Source organism: Leptidea sinapis, chromosome 41, assembly GCF_905404315.1.
Source record: "Leptidea sinapis chromosome 41, ilLepSina1.1, whole genome shotgun sequence".
Taxonomy (NCBI): domain Eukaryota; kingdom Metazoa; phylum Arthropoda; class Insecta; order Lepidoptera; family Pieridae; genus Leptidea; species Leptidea sinapis.
Genome location: NC_066305.1, coordinates 1753737 through 1771449, shown reverse-complemented (window position 1 = coordinate 1771449; position 17713 = coordinate 1753737). Strand labels below are relative to the sequence as shown.

At 33.9% G+C, this 17713-nt stretch overlaps 1 long non-coding RNA gene across 1 annotated transcript; it reads left to right on the top strand.

Moving 5' to 3' along the window:
• The first annotated feature begins 52 nt into the window (after positions 1-52).
• Positions 53-15388, top strand: LOC126976544 (uncharacterized). The gene is made up of 4 exons (XR_007731926.1): positions 53-234; positions 9839-9998; positions 13317-13533; positions 15247-15388. It is a non-coding gene; the product is annotated as an uncharacterized LOC126976544 (long non-coding RNA).
• Positions 15389-17713: the final 2325 nt, after the last annotated feature.

Below are 17713 nucleotides of genomic sequence, written 5' to 3'. Positions count from 1 at the left end.
ATTTTTTTTCAATGATTAGAACGCAATAAATTCAGGCAGCTTACGAAGATTAAAAATGACAACATAAATTTTAACATTTTATCCTGTCTTGTCTTTTAAAATCTAAATATTAAATCGGCGAATCAATGAGTAGCAACAAAAACTAAATATTAAATCCTACAACCAAAAGGATTTAAAGCATGGGTTCGATTTTTACAAATTAGCCATAAATATGCCAGGAAAAGGTGGTGCAAGGTACATCTCTATATATCTTTTCAGTGATACATTGTCACATTTTAAGGTATAAATCTTTACATTTTTGTATAGTAAAATAGAAAATAAAATACTATAGACAAAACCTGTGATACAATATAATAACAACACTTCTTATACATAAATATGTGATGATATTTTGTATGAAGAATGTTTACCTGATTAAGTAAGATTAAAACAATTTCATGAATTTTTATATATTCGCCCTTGGAATTGAAAATGCATACCTATACTTAACTGTACGTACCTACACTCAATATTCAAACCGCTTCCCGAATCACTTCCACATGAATAACTATCACATTACTTTAACTTTTATGCTTTGTCTTTTTTTTATATTAGAACTAAAAGAGACCCGGGACTCAGAAGAATAAGTACATCTTGGTGTGTGTTTACCCCTGCTAAATCACGTCAGTGCCTCTAGTTGGTATCTAACTTTAAAAAGATGCCTTGTCAGCGCTGTCAGCTAAGGTGGATAATGTTTTAATCTTTACAAAAAACAACACTGTAATTGTAGTCGCATAGGTACTTATTTTTAAGAGTTATGAATTTGATTTTAGACTCTTAGAAAATCTTTATAAAATCGTTGTTTCTTATTCTTTATTGTTTGTGTTAAATGAAGATAATGTAATGTAAATGTAAGAATCGCAATAATGTTTGGTAAGGGCCAAGTGGCTAAGGAAAAAAGCTTAGAAGACTTAATTGAATTGATTGCTTTTTTACGATAAAACACGTTTGTTAGTTAATCACACGATTCGCAGATTATGTTTATTAAAAATTATTTTCTCTCATTCTTTAGTTTGGTTTTCTTTAAAATCAATTTTTTCTAGGTTTTTTCTAACTTCCTATTATTTATGTGTGCTTTTTTGATTTACTTTTAAACATAATAATTTATAGATATTATCAGCTAGGCTTGCATAGCCCATCTGAAGGCTTAAGCGCTTATTACACTTCACTGAATTTAGTCGTCTGAATTCATAACATCCTTAGTTCAGAAATAAGGATAGTTTCTGACTGAATGAATCATTTAGAAGCTTAATTAGAAACGCATTAATGTGTCGCTCATGACTCTACGTTCGTGGACGACGTATCTAATTTTGTTTTATTTTCTCGAATAATAGTAATAGCCCAACAAGTTTCAGGGATTATTTTTGTCAGCAGGCGTTGGGATATTATAGAACTGAATTTTAAATCTTGATGAATTTTCTGTTCCAATAAATCTTAGTGATATGACCAATCTTTCTTTTGCACTAAAACTGTATTGTAAGCTAGTATCTTGCTTTAAAATAACAACAAATTAGGTGGTGGATAGGTGTCACAAGATTTAGTAATATGTCAAACGATCTCGAATCTATTCGTTGATAATATCTGAAGTCCGCACTCCGTTGGTTCTAAAGCACACATATAATGTTCATGTTTGTTAACTCCGCGCAGTAATAATTATTACTTCACCTCACGGACTAGTAAAAAAGAAGGACTCCGCGCCGTGATATTAGCAAGTGAAGCACCTTTATGCTAGTGTGTGTGCGGTTACGGGGTATACCAGTTACACAATTTTTTCTTCCTTAAATAATCATATATCCACAAATACGTTTATAGTATTGTTTTTACACTTTTTCACAACGTACGACGGCATTTTTAAAATATTTTATTGCGACGCAAACTGGTCTGTCACAGACGATGGCAAATCTCATAATGGCGCCCAATCGGCTTGTATTAGTGTAAGTGTGTGCGTGGGGCTATGTATAGACATGTTTACCGGCTTGTTTTGGTGCCTCACTGTTATGTGAGGTGACACGGAGGCTTTCTTTTTTTACTTGCCCGTGCTTCACCCATGTTCTTCTTATTTTATTTGTAAGTAACTTCTGAATTTAGACGACTAAATTCAGTGAAGTGTAATAAGCGCTTGAGATATTAAAAATACAAGGCAAAATACGTTTATATGTATAGGGAAAATAATTCAACAAAACAAATTGCTTTCATGTACAAGTCTGTTGTCCGCTGTCACTATAATATTATACACATTTTTGACTTTTGTCACTGTCACTAATTGTACCTACCCAGTCTAAGCCTACAGTTGAAGTTAATAATGACTTTGAAATTTTTATTACCTACTGTGCATCTCGCTCACGTGAACTTGAAATGACAGAGAAATAACATTCCAAATTTAAACATTCTAGAAAACTTCACGATAGTGTGATCGGTAAAGTCAGCAGACAGACGTCATTCAGATTTCAATCGTAGTTCGCAGTTTGTTTTTTGTGATATAAAAGTGAAAAAAATAATACTTGCCAGCAATTAAATTCAAGCATGCCTCGAAGAGGAAGATCAGCCAGTCCACCACCAGCGCCAAGAAGGTAATTATAAAAGTGCTGATTTTTTCTTTATATTTTAGGACAAGTGAATTTAATACCTAACCTGTATCTCGTCTTTTAGGGCTGCGCCACCACCGAGTAATGTTCCCGCACGTGCTCCTCCTTCAGCACCAGCTACAACGGCTGGTGCTCAACCCCAGCAACCTTCTATGTTCGGGCAAATGGCAGCCACGGCAGGAGGAGTAGCAGTTGGATCAGCCGTGGTATGAAATTCATTACGTAATTTTCAAATTTTATTTAATTTCTAATTTATTTCAGGAATTGTGGGGATCAGGGAGGTATTGCACAAGATTGCATTAGTTTTAATAATCATACTGTTGTTTCACAAGAAACTATACAATGGCTTACTGCCAATTAGTCACATGTTTTTTTATTAATCATGCGACAAAGATATTGAATTAAACACCAAAAATATCGAAACATATTTTGTATGCTGCGAGTATATAGTTTTATTATAAATATTTATTGTTATACCTAATGATATGTTTGTTAGTAATAATTTTGTTTATTAATAAACAAAACCTTGCATGTAGAATGACTTCTCATTACACATAGTAGAGCTTATTCATGAGCCAGAAGTTCTTTCATCTTTGATTTACCTTGCCCAAACTGTATCACAAAGTTTTTGTCCCTAAGAAGACACAAGTTTGTATATTCACTTCTAAAAGTCACCCCTTGTCATACTCCCTCATCTCAAGATCTCTCTTATGTCACAGCTTGCCATTATTTATATACCCAGCTACAATATATCAAGCAATGTTAAGTTCTATAGTCTCTGGAAAGGGAAGGCTAAAAAAATTAAAAATAAAATACCACTGAGCTGGTTTTGCCTCATGCAATGAAGAGCAGTTAGAATAATTGAATGTCTGGTATCTGTATCACCAATTGGCTTGATTCTATGGTATTATATTGTGATGTGAGGGGCTACCTACTGCTTATATCACGGGAATTGTGGAGGGGAGTTGTACAGGTTATATGAGTAGGCAAATTCTACCACCTGGTATTATGTCATAATTGAAAAAGCCACCCGCTTTATGTTGATGTCTGGCATTCTACAAGCTCATGTTTTGTATGAAACTTTTTGCCATGCACACCATAGCTTATACCGTGTGGAATGAATTACCAGTATTCCCATACTGATACAAATCATGCTTAGAGTATACACCTATATTAAAGGGACCTCTAATCTCTCCACATAATACGATGTTGCAGATGTCCATAGGCAATTGTGTCATTACTTCCCATCATGTGTGCCTCTTGTACAATTGCCCGTTCTGTGGGGCCACATTAGTTTTCTTCTATTGATTTTGGTTATAGTGATATTGGTCTGAATTGGCTCAGCTAGCTCAACTGTTGAGTTAGTTCAGGCTATTATGAGCCCAGCTGTTGAGTGCTCATAGGCCATTTAATTACCATTAAAGCCCACATTTTGCATAGTTACTAAACTAAATTTATTAAATTTTTGAATTGTTTTTAAAATAATGGCTAGCTATATAATATTGTAGATTATATTAAACAGGTTTATGATGCATAGTTATTGTCTGGTGCTGTGCAGTCCACCTAAACTTGTATAATATTATACTAAATTGTTATATGATCTAAAAGATGGGCTGGGGGTATCAGTTGTTTTCCTCATGTCCGTAGTTCTTAGCGAACTTATATAGATTCATGACATTTTCCAAGTGTTTTGGTGTTAAATTGGTGATCCAAGTTTGATATTCTTGATTTCTTCTTTCTTTTCAATAACTAATTAACCTAAAATTTTAGTCTACTCTTTTGTTTCGTATGTATCCAAAACATTGACATATTGGTATTTATATGAATGTGACGAATAAGCTTAAGTGTTTACTAACCTGTAGAGATTTGTAAATTGATATTGTCATATTGAAATGAACATGCTCTAATTAGAGGTTTGGATGTTGAAAGTTGATGTAGTCACACTGTAGAACTTTGTAGGGGTTTTTTTCAAAAAAATATGCATGAAAAATACTCTTATGAGAGTGGCTCTAGGTTTTTTTTTATGAAAAATGTCACGAGACGGTCAGGACATTCAGCTGATGATAATTGATACACCCTGCCTATTACAATGCAGTGCCAATCAGGATTATTGAAAAAACCCAAAAATTCTGAGTGGCACTACAACTGCGCTTGTCACCTTGAGACATAAGTTGACAAGTCTCATTTGCCCAGTAATTTCACTAGCTATGGCGCCCTTCAGACTGAAACACTGTACTGCTTACACATTACTGCTTCACTGTAGAAATAGGCGCCATTGTGGTATCCATAATCTAGCCGGCATCTGGTGCAAAGGAGCCTCCCACTAGTAAAACCTTATCGGTTCATTTAATTGAATTGTTTTTTAATTACTAGATACTAGAAACTTTAATTTTAATACATAGATTGTTTTTGTGTTGGATGAGATATATAGCTTGGTATTTATATAACACTCGAATTTCTTTTTGCATTTTAACAGATCACTAAATAAAATGAATAATTTTATGATTTTAGAATATTTGACCTACTTCATAATGTAATTCTGCATAAAAATTTATTCGTCTGAAGTCTGTATAAAATTTATTCATAATAGAGAGACAACATTTATTAGTTTTAACAATAATTATACAATTATAGTATATTATGCCGTTTAAATCAAGACATTTCCTGTTCACCTTTGTTTTACTTTGTATAAATAATATTAATTGTACTTATTCTTTTCAATTCTATTATTTATTTAATTAAAACTAACTGCTGTACAAAAATAATATCACAGCTTGTGACTTTTATACGTTTATCATTACAAATCTGAGACATTTTAATTATGAGTACTGATTATATAATTATACTATTTGATCAAAATATTGATTTCAAATAAATAATGTAATAATACTGTATGTGTGAGTATGAGTATTAAAAAAAACACCTTAAAAAAATTGTGACAGTAATGTGTTGGTTAAGGTGTAACAATATAATAAAGCATACACATCCCTTAAATACCAGCAACACTCCTGCGATTCTTCTGGTGTTACAGGAGAGCTAGGATGATCGCTTAACATCAGGTGTTAAGTGACCATTCACACTTGTTTGTCCTCCACTTCCATTAAAGAAAATGACTGGGTTGTTATTATTTTACACAAGGATGATTAGATCTCCTCCTCGCGTCGTTTTCCTCATTACTGAGGGTTGTAACTCCCCAGCTGCATCAGTTTCTCCCGTAAGATTCCCCTTCATCTGCTGCAATCCTTAGCTTTTTGAAGGGCATTATAGAAGTTGATGTTTAGAGAAAATCGTATTAGGTCCGGCCATCTTGTGGGACTGGTGATGATTAGATCTACCAACTATCTAATCATTCTTGTGTAATATAATAAGTACCCATGTACATATAACATATACTAAGAATAAATAATATTGTTTCAACATATAAAATGACAACAAGCCATATATCCAGGACCTATACCATCCAGCCTTGGGTTTGCCAAGTATCCAGTATTGATCTACAATACCCCGGCTATTTCATCTCTACAAAAAATTACTATTGTTTTCAGGGTCATGTGGCGGGAAGTGCTTTAACTGGATTATTCAGTGGCGGAGGCAGCAGTGAGCCTGCTCAACAACAGGCTGCTCAACCACCACAGGAAACCTACAACCAATACCAGAACCAACAACCCCAAGGACCTTGCGCTTGGGAGATTAAGCAATTTATTGAATGTGCCCAGCAACAACATGATCTATCCCTCTGCGAAGGATTCAATGAGGCACTCCGCCAGTGCAAAGTCAACAACCACATGTAAAGTGATTAAAAAGGGTGCCGGTTCGATAAAATATACAGATATGTTCTTCTTTATTAACCATTCTGTTCATAGGATTTTAAAAAGATATGCTCTTAAATTTGCATATTTATCGAGCTGTCTAAAACTTCAGACTTTCCATCTTTCTAATGTGAGGCACCTGCCAAGCAATTATTATTATGAATGATTAAATCATTATACTTATTATTTTATTAATTTAGACAAATTTTAGTTGTTATAGTTTTATTATCATTGTTTTTAAAGAATGAAACAATTTAAATTGATGACTTTAGAACAATAAAGATGTTGTAACTGAAAGTTGTTTTAATATATATTATCGGGGTGAGGGTGTCATTGTGTCATGAATGAAAATATAAATGGTCTGTTCATATAAATTGTTATTGCTTAATTGAATAATTATTTGATTAAGGCGCTATAGTCCTAAAAACTAACATTTTTGAAAATCTACTTAAAATACTTCCACTAATACTACGGTTCCAATTTTTCGACATGTTTATCTTCATTTCTTTATCTAAATTTTCAAAGAAAAGAAAGGCAGTTTCGAAAACACGATTATGAAAAAAAATCTCGATAGATTTATATTTTGAATAATTGCGTATTTTTATACGATCTAATGAATTAATGTAATTCTAGTTACGATTATTATTTTTGGAATTGGTGTCCTTCCGCCTCGACCTGCTCTCGGCTCTCGCCTTTTAGCGGCGGCCATCTTGGATTTCAAAAATCATCCCAAATTCGTTCTCTGCAGCCTCGAGAACCTCAGATACGATACCCATATTGTTGAAATCATAATTTTGCACAGCGGCCATCTTGAATTTTAAAAATTATCCCAAAATTGTTATCTGCACCCTCGATGCATATCACAGTATTTCGTACTCTTGGCAACTGGAAATTTTAAAAAATGTTACGCGGTCCTTCCGCAGTCCGCGGTCGTTGACCCGCATCGCTCGGTTTGTGTCTCAGCCATGCCCGTGTCTATGCCTACCTATCGAATCTTATAGATATACGTTCGAGCGATTTTTGCCCAGTGTTGGGAATACGTCGCCTTAAGTTAACAATTATTATCACTAAAAATCATTTAAAACCATTTGGTTGGTGCTTCTAAATTCATTTTGAAATTTGTACACACTGGCATCAGTGGTTAGTAGTAAAAATAGTATGGTAGTAGATAAAAACAAAAGTTAAAATCGGGGACCAAAAATTAACAAAAGGATTATTGTTAGAATTTTGTGTGATTATGGCGAATGATGGTGATAACGAAACCACTTAATGGTACTTAACAAAAATTACTAAATATTATGATATACCTATTATTACTATGACTATATTGCTACGTGAAAACTCGCAGCAAAAACGATAAGCGTAAGGCAGTGATTTAAATTTTGAACCCCACGTGATCATACATCCGGGAATTACTCCGCGTAAAAAAAAATAAACAATCCGATCCGGTGCGTTCCGAAACTCATTTTAGCCTAGCGTTTTATCACATTGTAACAAAAATTTGTGCTAGTTATCAAAATTTAGATTTTGATATTTATAATAAACATTGTTAAATATTATCTTAATTGTTTCTCTTACTATAACCTATAACACTTTTCTCGCTAGTCGAGGTGAAAAGTTGTATGTTTCACACGACAGCAATTTTATTTTTGTCTCGTGCCTTTAAATGATTAAATCACTCACTACCTCAGTTACATTATACATTACAAATACTCACTACGCTCGTGATTCAATTCTAGACTACTTCGCCAATTCGTGATTTAAAGTCAGCACTCGCAGCATAAACTAACTTTGCTCACTTGTACAAATAACTATTTTACTCCAGTCAGAATGTCCAAGAATGAACTACAGGCTAGGCTATTCGTACGCTACGCTAAGATGGATGATGCTGTTGCGATTTTTTTGCCTCATTGTGCATTTCCTGCATGAAATACCAATGACATGCATGGCATATAGCCCCACTTTATTAAGGGACAGTGACGGGTTACAATCCATTGGCTATTATGGTAAGTTTCTGGTCGAATGTAAGCTCCAGATGTAAACGGTATAGATTTACCTATTATTCAGGCGCGTAGATATGAGGACATCCAACTTCCGCTTTCTAGTAAAAGACACCAGAACGGTCATTTCAGCATCAACCACCAGTTCATTGTCTTCCCACCATTCTTGGATATGACATTGACAGCTTTCTGTATAAGGAATGATATAGTAGGTACTTTGACTGTCGACTCGAGTCATTATCACTAGATCATCAGCATAAACTTGAGTGTCGATACCAAGTTCATTCCTCTTATTAGAGAAGCTCATCAATGACAACGGCCCAAAGTAAAGGCGAGATTAGGTAGTTACCCCTCTTTGTGGACATAATTTAGTGGTCATTACGTCAAGAGAGACTACATTCTATCCATTAGAGCAATGAATACAGCAAATAGATTCACTGTAAGTATTTAAATAAAGCAATATTCATAGGGATAGGTTCACAGATAAAGTTTGTATGGTGCTGGGGAGCTGCCTACGGATTAGGATTCCTACCTGTCCAGTTTTTTATATACTTAGGTGGATTTTCATTCATAAATTGCGTTGCTTACTGACTAAGCAGAAAGTACTAAATTATCACATGCACCTCGGAAGGAATAGCAAAGAACAGCATAGCGGCAGACATTATTTTTTTAAGGCAACACACCCACGTGCGTATGCGCGCGAGACTGCAATTGTATGCACCTATGGTACCTACCTCCTTACAAAATACCTTATCAAACTCGATGTATGTATGTATAGATTGCTGGAGATCCAAATCTACACATTTTTATCCAGCATTAGTTGAGTATAAGTACCATTCTAATTTATAATATACCTAAGTGTATGGCCACTAGAGGGACACCGACGACGTGCTATGGAGGGTATACTCGATATTTATAGTAGGAACTAGGAAGTAATACTGAAAGCTGTTCAATCGTTGAGACATTGGAATCAGCTATTTTACGGGAGAATTCTTTAAAGACCCCGGTATAGAAGGATTCATTGATTGTCGGTAGGTAATCTCTTAGCTCAATGATCGTTGATGCTTATCGTGCTTATGGCGCAGTTTCGAAGAGTTCGTTTAGTCGAATGTGATGTAACGCAACGTAACACATGCTGCGAAAAAAAGTGCACGGAAAGAAATTAAAAAGAATCTTTTAAGCCGAATAGAATAATAAAAAAGTTTATTCTTAACAAAAAATTCAGAAGTTGCTTCATAATAAAAAAAATCCCGTCGAACATCTGTATTTTATGCGATACCATGAATCATTAATATTAGCATTTCTTAACCACACAATTATCTAATAATATATAAGTTCTATAATATTCTGAATAAGCTTTTTGCTATCCACAAAATATTTAATATAATGTATTTTCATCCCTCAGTCGTTCTCGGTCGAGTTCTGGCTCTCGTTCCCGGTACAGCCCTGCTGAACGACATGCTCCGGCTCAAGCACCCAACATTGTGGTCACGCCTATGCCTCGAAGATCCGTATTCAGGGACGCCGCTGCAGTTGCCGGAGGCGTCACTGTGGGAACAACGATGGTACAAAAACAAATTATTGGTTGTACTAAAGTTGCTTTGACATGTAGTAAAGATCGATTCCTTTACTTATTTTTGGACAAACTAGGTTATTGATCATCTGGAGAATAACAAGAGTGCTTAGGAACTGATAACTATAAGATCTCAAGTATTTTTTGAAGTCAAATTCGAACTTTCCTTGCCACCCTGCAATGTATAATAGTTACCTACATTAGACTCGGGAATATTTATTATTTGGGGTTCTTATCAAACGAAAATGCATGATTAGGTATATCAATATAAATATACAGGCTAGGCAAAATATTTAATGTAGTTGGTTTTAATATCATTTTACTTAAATCATAATGCCAATCACTATGTATATTATGTTAATAAAAATAGGTACTTATGTACTTACTCAATTCTATCACCCATCTCTTGAGTCATCTTTTTACTTCGTTTTCAAGGACTGATTTACGTTTTCTGGACAACTTCACTGATTTTCTAAGTTTCCGCCCAGTCGTATTATTTTTTACACCAAAACAGAATCAATAGTATACCACTGCCTGATACAGCAAGGTGAGAGGTAATTATATCACCATCACGCTGATTGAAGTATTTGAATGATGACAGGCATGAAAAATGTAACGCCTGATCATATTTTGCGAGCGAATACTTTATTACTTTACTTATGTCAAAAAGTAAGGCGCAAACAGTTATATGCTTATAATCCTTGTTATTGAATACTAATCCTAATAAACGGACTTACATAATAAAAGTACAAGCTATAGGAATAACCCATCTAAGTTTCGTACTAAACAAATGCGTCATACCGAGAAACAGTGTGTTTAACTGTAAATAAAAATGGTTGTTAAAATAACTCTGGAGTATTAACTATAACCAACAGCAAGCATTGGCAACTAAAAAATTAGACTTAAGGGTGTCTAACTAGATAAATTAGTGTTCATAGCTCCAAATGCTATATTTTCACCATAAAACTTGCCTAAAAACACCTAGTTTGCGTGTTTTCTCCTCACTCTTGTTGGCGCTAGGTAACAACGATGCGATATGGGTGTTGTAGACAATGATATTATAGTAATAAAAGAGATAGATATGTCACTAGCCCGCCGAAAATCAATCGCCTAAATTGAGTCAATTGGTTCATTTGGTCGTAGTCGCTCTCTCGATATGAAAACGGTACACGCGTTTGTTGTTGACAGAATTGCTTACAATTTGATATAGGTACAACATTAAAATGCCGTCTTGTGTAATGGGAAGATGCACTAATTACGAAAGTAAAAAAATCATAGAATTACATACCACAGTTAAGAAATCATGAATTATAACATTTTATTTGATTTCATTATTTATCTAACAAAATAAAGCCGCCGCCAAGCCGATCATTGATTAACATACAGAAATGACAAAATATTGATGCTGTCTGTTGCGGGATGATCGAGGTAGAATATTTTAGGAAATGATGTGAAAAAGTCGTTGTTGCAATGAATGTAATACGAAATGTAATGATTTTTAATAAACAAGTGCGTATATAACCTGCCTGAAATATCAAACTACTAAAACAAGTTTTAAGTTTTTTTTTTTATGGAATAGGAGGACAAACGAGCGTACGGGTCACCTGGTGTTAAGTGATCACCGCAGCCCACATTCACTTGCAACACCAGAGGAATCACAAGAGCGTTGCCGGCCTTTGAGCGGTAGGTAGGTAGCGGATGTAGACAGTGAGTGCTATTTGTTTACGTAGGAGATTTTCAGCAACACTGTCCCTTTCAGTATATCCCTTGCTAACTGCAGAAGAATCAATGGATCATTTTCTTCTTCTCCCATTACCTTATTGTAATAAACCCTCAACAAAAAGACATTCATAAATAATATAAGATACAATAAATAATAATTGTAATCTTAAAACTTTTTGGGAGCCGTCGTTAGTAAAATTGTAAAAATGGGACCCTTACTGTAGATAGAGACCTTTCGGTTTTGTTTTGGTGTCTGTATGTTTATTATTATTTTATGTATAAATAATTGATATCATCAATGTGGCTTTATATTATAATAAATATTAAATATTTTTTTTATAAAATCAATGACACATTATCTACCTAAGTTCAATGTAGTTTTACTACTTTATAGCTTTTACAACATGAATAAATCGTAATTTAGGCATAAATCACAGTGTACGGTAAAAAATCATATCTGATGAATTAAATGTATTTTTTCAATACAAATACGAAGCAATTAGCAAATTAGAGTTATCTCTTTTTCGCTTGCGATAATTGCATTTACTATCCTTCTTTGACGTGTATTTGTAATGTAGTGAGCTATTGCAATGTTAAATTATTCATGTGTGCGTTAGTGTATCATTTTCAAACACCGAATGTTGTCTACGTAACCTATCTATACTTTTAAATATCATTGGTTGTAGACCGTATCGATTATATTAGTAAATGCCGTCTTGGTACCTACCTATCTACTACTTACTTTAAATTAGGAAATAAAAAGCGCGGCGCAAGATTTCAGAGTGAAACTTTCTTCTTATGACAGCTAGATCATTCTAGATTTAAAAATGTGAGCACAAGATTGATTTGTTTCATGTGCAAATGTGTTTAAATTCGTTTAAAATAAAGATTTAAACGTAGATCATTTATACGTTTCGATAAACTGTGACAGCTGTGAAAACGTCGAAACCGCCTCCATTTTGAGCAATACACGTACACTAACACTAAATGACATACAAATCGCGAGTGTAAGACGTAGCTTATCACGCACACTAAAGTAATAAACCTGGACTGTTTTCATCTGTTGTCTATCAGCAAGAATGTCTATCTAGAGTCTAGGCGTATACATGATCTAAGGGTGTATACATTAAAAATTAGAATACTTAGTTAGAATTAAATTAGAACTACTTTCTCAAAATCGTTAAATTTTTGTACCTACTTAGTTAAAATTTGGTACTACGTGTGGTTTCACCTCCTAACTAAGGCAAAACTTTACTTAGTTCTATTTTTATGCCTGCTTTCAAAGCATCCAGAATATATTGCAAAAATTCTCGCTAGTGAATATGTCAATTCAAATAAAGAAATCTAAAGAAAGTAGGTACCTACTTACATATGTATCTTGTCGAAAGATTATCTTTCTTTAAATTTTTCTGCATCTTTCACATAGGTATTTATTAGACACCGTTCTTCTGACATATCCATAACTGTGTGATTTTAAATAATAGAATGTCGGCATCACAACAATGTTGTTATCGCATGAAAAGTATCTACAAACAAACAAGTAAATTATTTCATCCATTCATCTAATAATACTTAATATGGTTTCAAGGGTCATTTAGCAGGTGAGGCAATAACAAGCCTGTTTGGTGGACATCGACGTGAAGAAGTGCAACGTTCCCTGCCTCAGAACTACCAAATGGGCACAGAGCCGAGTGGACCCTGTGCCTTTGAGATTGCTCAGTTCCTGCAGTGCGCTGCCAACCGCGAAAACTTGCAGGAGTGCGAGGCTTTCAACGAAGCGCTAAGAGACTGTAAAACACGAAATCGTTAGTTGAATTTGTGCAAATTTTTATTTCAGCTATTAACGAGTATAGTAGTGGCTAGTGAACTAGTTCTAGGTGGTCAATACGTGTTGGTCCGGAGCTGTAATGCTTATTTCTGTAAAACCCGCTCGACGTTCACGCGAGATCCTCGCCTGAATGAATCTCAGCGACATTCTCGACGAGAGCTTCTTTGGGCACACCACAGACTACAGAGTACATTATATAATGGGCACACACTCGCAAGGTTCTCAATACAGTTCTCACGTTCGATGACGATGGACGTACACTGCTGCGAAAAGCTTTTTATTTTGTTTTTTAATTCATCAATGGGTAATTTCATCAAGGTGCTAATATGTTTCCACGCACCGTGTATTTTTAGATTATTTTTAAAAACTTTAAAACGTATTATTATATTCCACAAAATCTTATCTGCTTGAAAATAAATTCAAATGACAATTCTAATTCGTCGTCGGCTCATATTAATGTTGAGTAAATAGTTACCACACAAAACTTATAAGTTATAATAGACGAGTCGCTCGCTACCGAAACTGAGAAACTTGCGAATGTGGAGTTCTTGTCTGTTCTCGTGTTCTTAGTTCTTATATCTCGCGCCAAAAAGCCGACAAAAACCGGAGAACAATGGGAGAACCGGCGAATATTATGAACGAACAGGTGATCAGCGCAATCGCGGTGCTTCTCCGATGGGTAGGCCGTATCACTTACCTACCGTTTCATAAAAAAATAAAAATATACCTATACCGCTATTTTAAAATTGTCAAAGAAAACTAGTTTGTTAGAACAAATTGGTAGTTTCTGAACATATGAACAAAAAAATAAAAAAAACATGTCAAAGAATTATCTACAGTTTTTGACACAGACTTGATCTCCTGCCAACTGATTCCTGCATTGATAACATAATTTCATTATCAAAATGGCACGTAGTATTTTTATGCTGTTAGTGATTTTTATGATTCAGTGTACAAATTATTTAAGTTTTCTTTAGTGTTAATTCCGCCAATATTTGTCTTTAAAACAAATAAATAATAATAAAATAAACTTAAATAATTTGTATAATTATGGATTTCCGCAAAGTAACGCCTTATTCAATAAATTTTCATGATTCAGTGTCTATAATTTTAGACTGGAATTTTAAAAAGTTTATTAATAAATAATTAATGTATACCTAATAGTCTATATAAATTAAACGATAGAGGTTCTCATTTGTGGATAAACTACTGCATAGATTTCATTTAAGTATTTTTAGTTTTGTTCCTCGGACACTTGGCCCTTATGTAAAAATAAATATTGTAATATCTTCATTTAATTTAAAGTTATCAAAGTTTTACGAAACAACTATTTTTATGATCACTACGTGCTCAGTCATGTACCTATGCACGTAGCCGAAGTCCCGACTTCGGCTACTGAACTGAGCAATCTCAAATGCCCCGGCATTAGCTAGTCTACAATAAACTTATTGGCATTATAATAATTTTATTATTGTCCAGTAAAAAATCTGACTGCAACGATCTATGAAGTCTTCATAAGTACCTACTTTACTTGCCTTTTTTGCTACAAAGACAAGTAGTTAGGTACATTATATTGATTATAATATTTAGGTACGTAGATATTGAACACAATATATTATTGTTGATTGAGTACCTAATATTTTCATAATTTGTTGGGTAAGTAATATTTTAATTTTTGCGTTTGTTTCAGGTTTACCTTAACGGACAAACAATTATTCACACTATGTCATAATAAACATTTGAAATATTATTATAAAAAACTTTTTATTTATCACCCAGACATCATCATGCAAACCTAGGATAGCTTGCCACTTCGGCTTTTGGGAGACTTTGAAACGACATTCCACTTTAAGGCCGGGGACCGAACCAATGGCCTTGAGGAGTGGAGCTAAGTGACCTCTCTCGTACAAGATCGCCATAGTTTTAATTTAGAATTAGAAGCATTTTTAATTTATCACAAACGTAATACAATTTTCTTTACAAAAATAACAAAACTATATCATGTTAAATAGTATTGGTAAACAGTTAATAATTTTTCATATAATTTTTATCTAGATTGAATGATTAGCATGGTATCAATTGTAAGAGTTAGGGCTACTTTCGTGATTTTTTTTCGTGATAGAAATATAAAGAAAAAATGACATTTCATTTCATATTCTGTGTACGTATAATTATTTTTTTTAAAATATTTTTTTAAATAAACCGTTAAGAAATGGTTTCAGTTATGCGCTATTTTGGCGATTTCTCGGGATAGCGGCCTTAAGGCTTCTTATTATTACTTTATATATTGCGTACTCCGCCACAGAGAAAACGCTCGAGATAAATTCCCAAAACAAAAATATAATTCAAGTAGGCTTGAACTAAAAACTTAGTCATTATGTTTGGAACAATCTGAGCCAATGTGAATAAAATCACTGGCACAAGTATAGTCATGAAAGCTACATTGAATATTCGAAATCGTAGGTATACCTACTCAGCTTTGCTCAGATGTTACCACGCACACCTGTTTGCGCAAAAACATTCTTGATTTACATTTATAATAGATACAGTTTATTTACTGCGCAACTAATCGCAGCAACGTCGGAGCGATGTAAAAGTTTGGCGAGGGATATACTCAGCATAATAGGTAAGTAGCGTAAGCATAAGTTCAAAGCGTTTTTACAAGCTTTTACTTGTTCCGTTTGTTGGACGTCAAGTCAAATCGAGCAAATCAATTTTTAATCTTTTATGTAATCTCTAAACTGTAAAATCTAAAATCTAAACTGTGCCGCGTACACCTTCCTTAAAGGCCTGTGATTCTCCTGGTGTTGCAAGTGATTGTGGGCGGCCGTGATCACATAACGACATAAGGTGTAAGGCTTGTTTGTCCTATTCCATTATAAAAAACCAGTTGAGTCAAAATCTTGCATAAAACTAAGTTTAGTTCCGATGGCCCCATGAACCCACATGATATTAATATCAAATGAAATGGGTTTGCTTAAATTATAAAAAGATAAGAAATTTTATTAGAAAATAAATCACGTATTTATTACAAAACTTAAAAAGCGGGACAAAATAGTTATGAATGCGTTCCAGGTACTCAAACCCTAATGAAATTAAGGTAAACTAATTAATTAAGTATATGCGTTACAACTTATAATGAGAATGTTATGCGTAACATATTACCAAATTACTTTCTTGTTAGGTTATTCCAAATTTAATTTAAATATAAAACATCTAATCATTAATTTATTATAATTAAATAATCTCTTCATTCGATATTTTTTGTATAAAATCTTTTACGGGTCCTGAAGTTACACATTCGTCAGTAGTCAGTGAAATCATCAACATGAATTGCATGGTAATAACATGTTTAATATCATACTTGTATTATAAGATATTTTTATACTTACCCACCAGTTAATAGTAATTCCTTTTGCCAAAATACCTATTTAGAAATGGGTATTAATAGATAAATCTATTCAATTCAAAAATATTTTCTGTATGGTAAAAAAACTGCTATTCTAAATGTTAACTACTTATTTTTCTCAGATATTGGTCGTCCTTGTTTGCGTTGCAACCCTAGAAGCCAAGCCATTTGGTTTTGGAAACGATCAAGTTGGCACGGGTCTAGGATTAGGGGGCTATGAACGGTATCCAGGAATGGGACTAGGACGAATTGGTAACCAATACATGCATCAGGATGGATACGGTGGCCAGGAGTTTAATAGAGGTGAAGGCGGTTACAGCAATGAGGGATATGGAAATATGGGCCGGGAAGGATTTCACAATATTGGAGGACATCATAACAAAGTGACATCGGTTGGTATTTGCAGCATATTATAATATTTCACTACCATGTTTATATTGTTAGAGGTTTTATTTTATTATTGTTAGCGAATTTTAACAGATAGTCCCATCCAAAGAAGTTTCGAAGCAAGTAGGTTTTTCGACACGCATATTTAATAATGTTCCTATGTTATCTGGTATAGGATAGTATACCTAGTTAATTATTAATCAACAATAATTATTGCTACTGCGAGGATATATGTGTAGTCTTTCATCCTTCAATACGAGTATGTACGTAAACGCTAGCAAAATGATGTAAGGTATCCCATCTTATTGTCTTATTGTTTACAGATTAATGAAGCAGATAATTCTGAATTCCACGACATAGG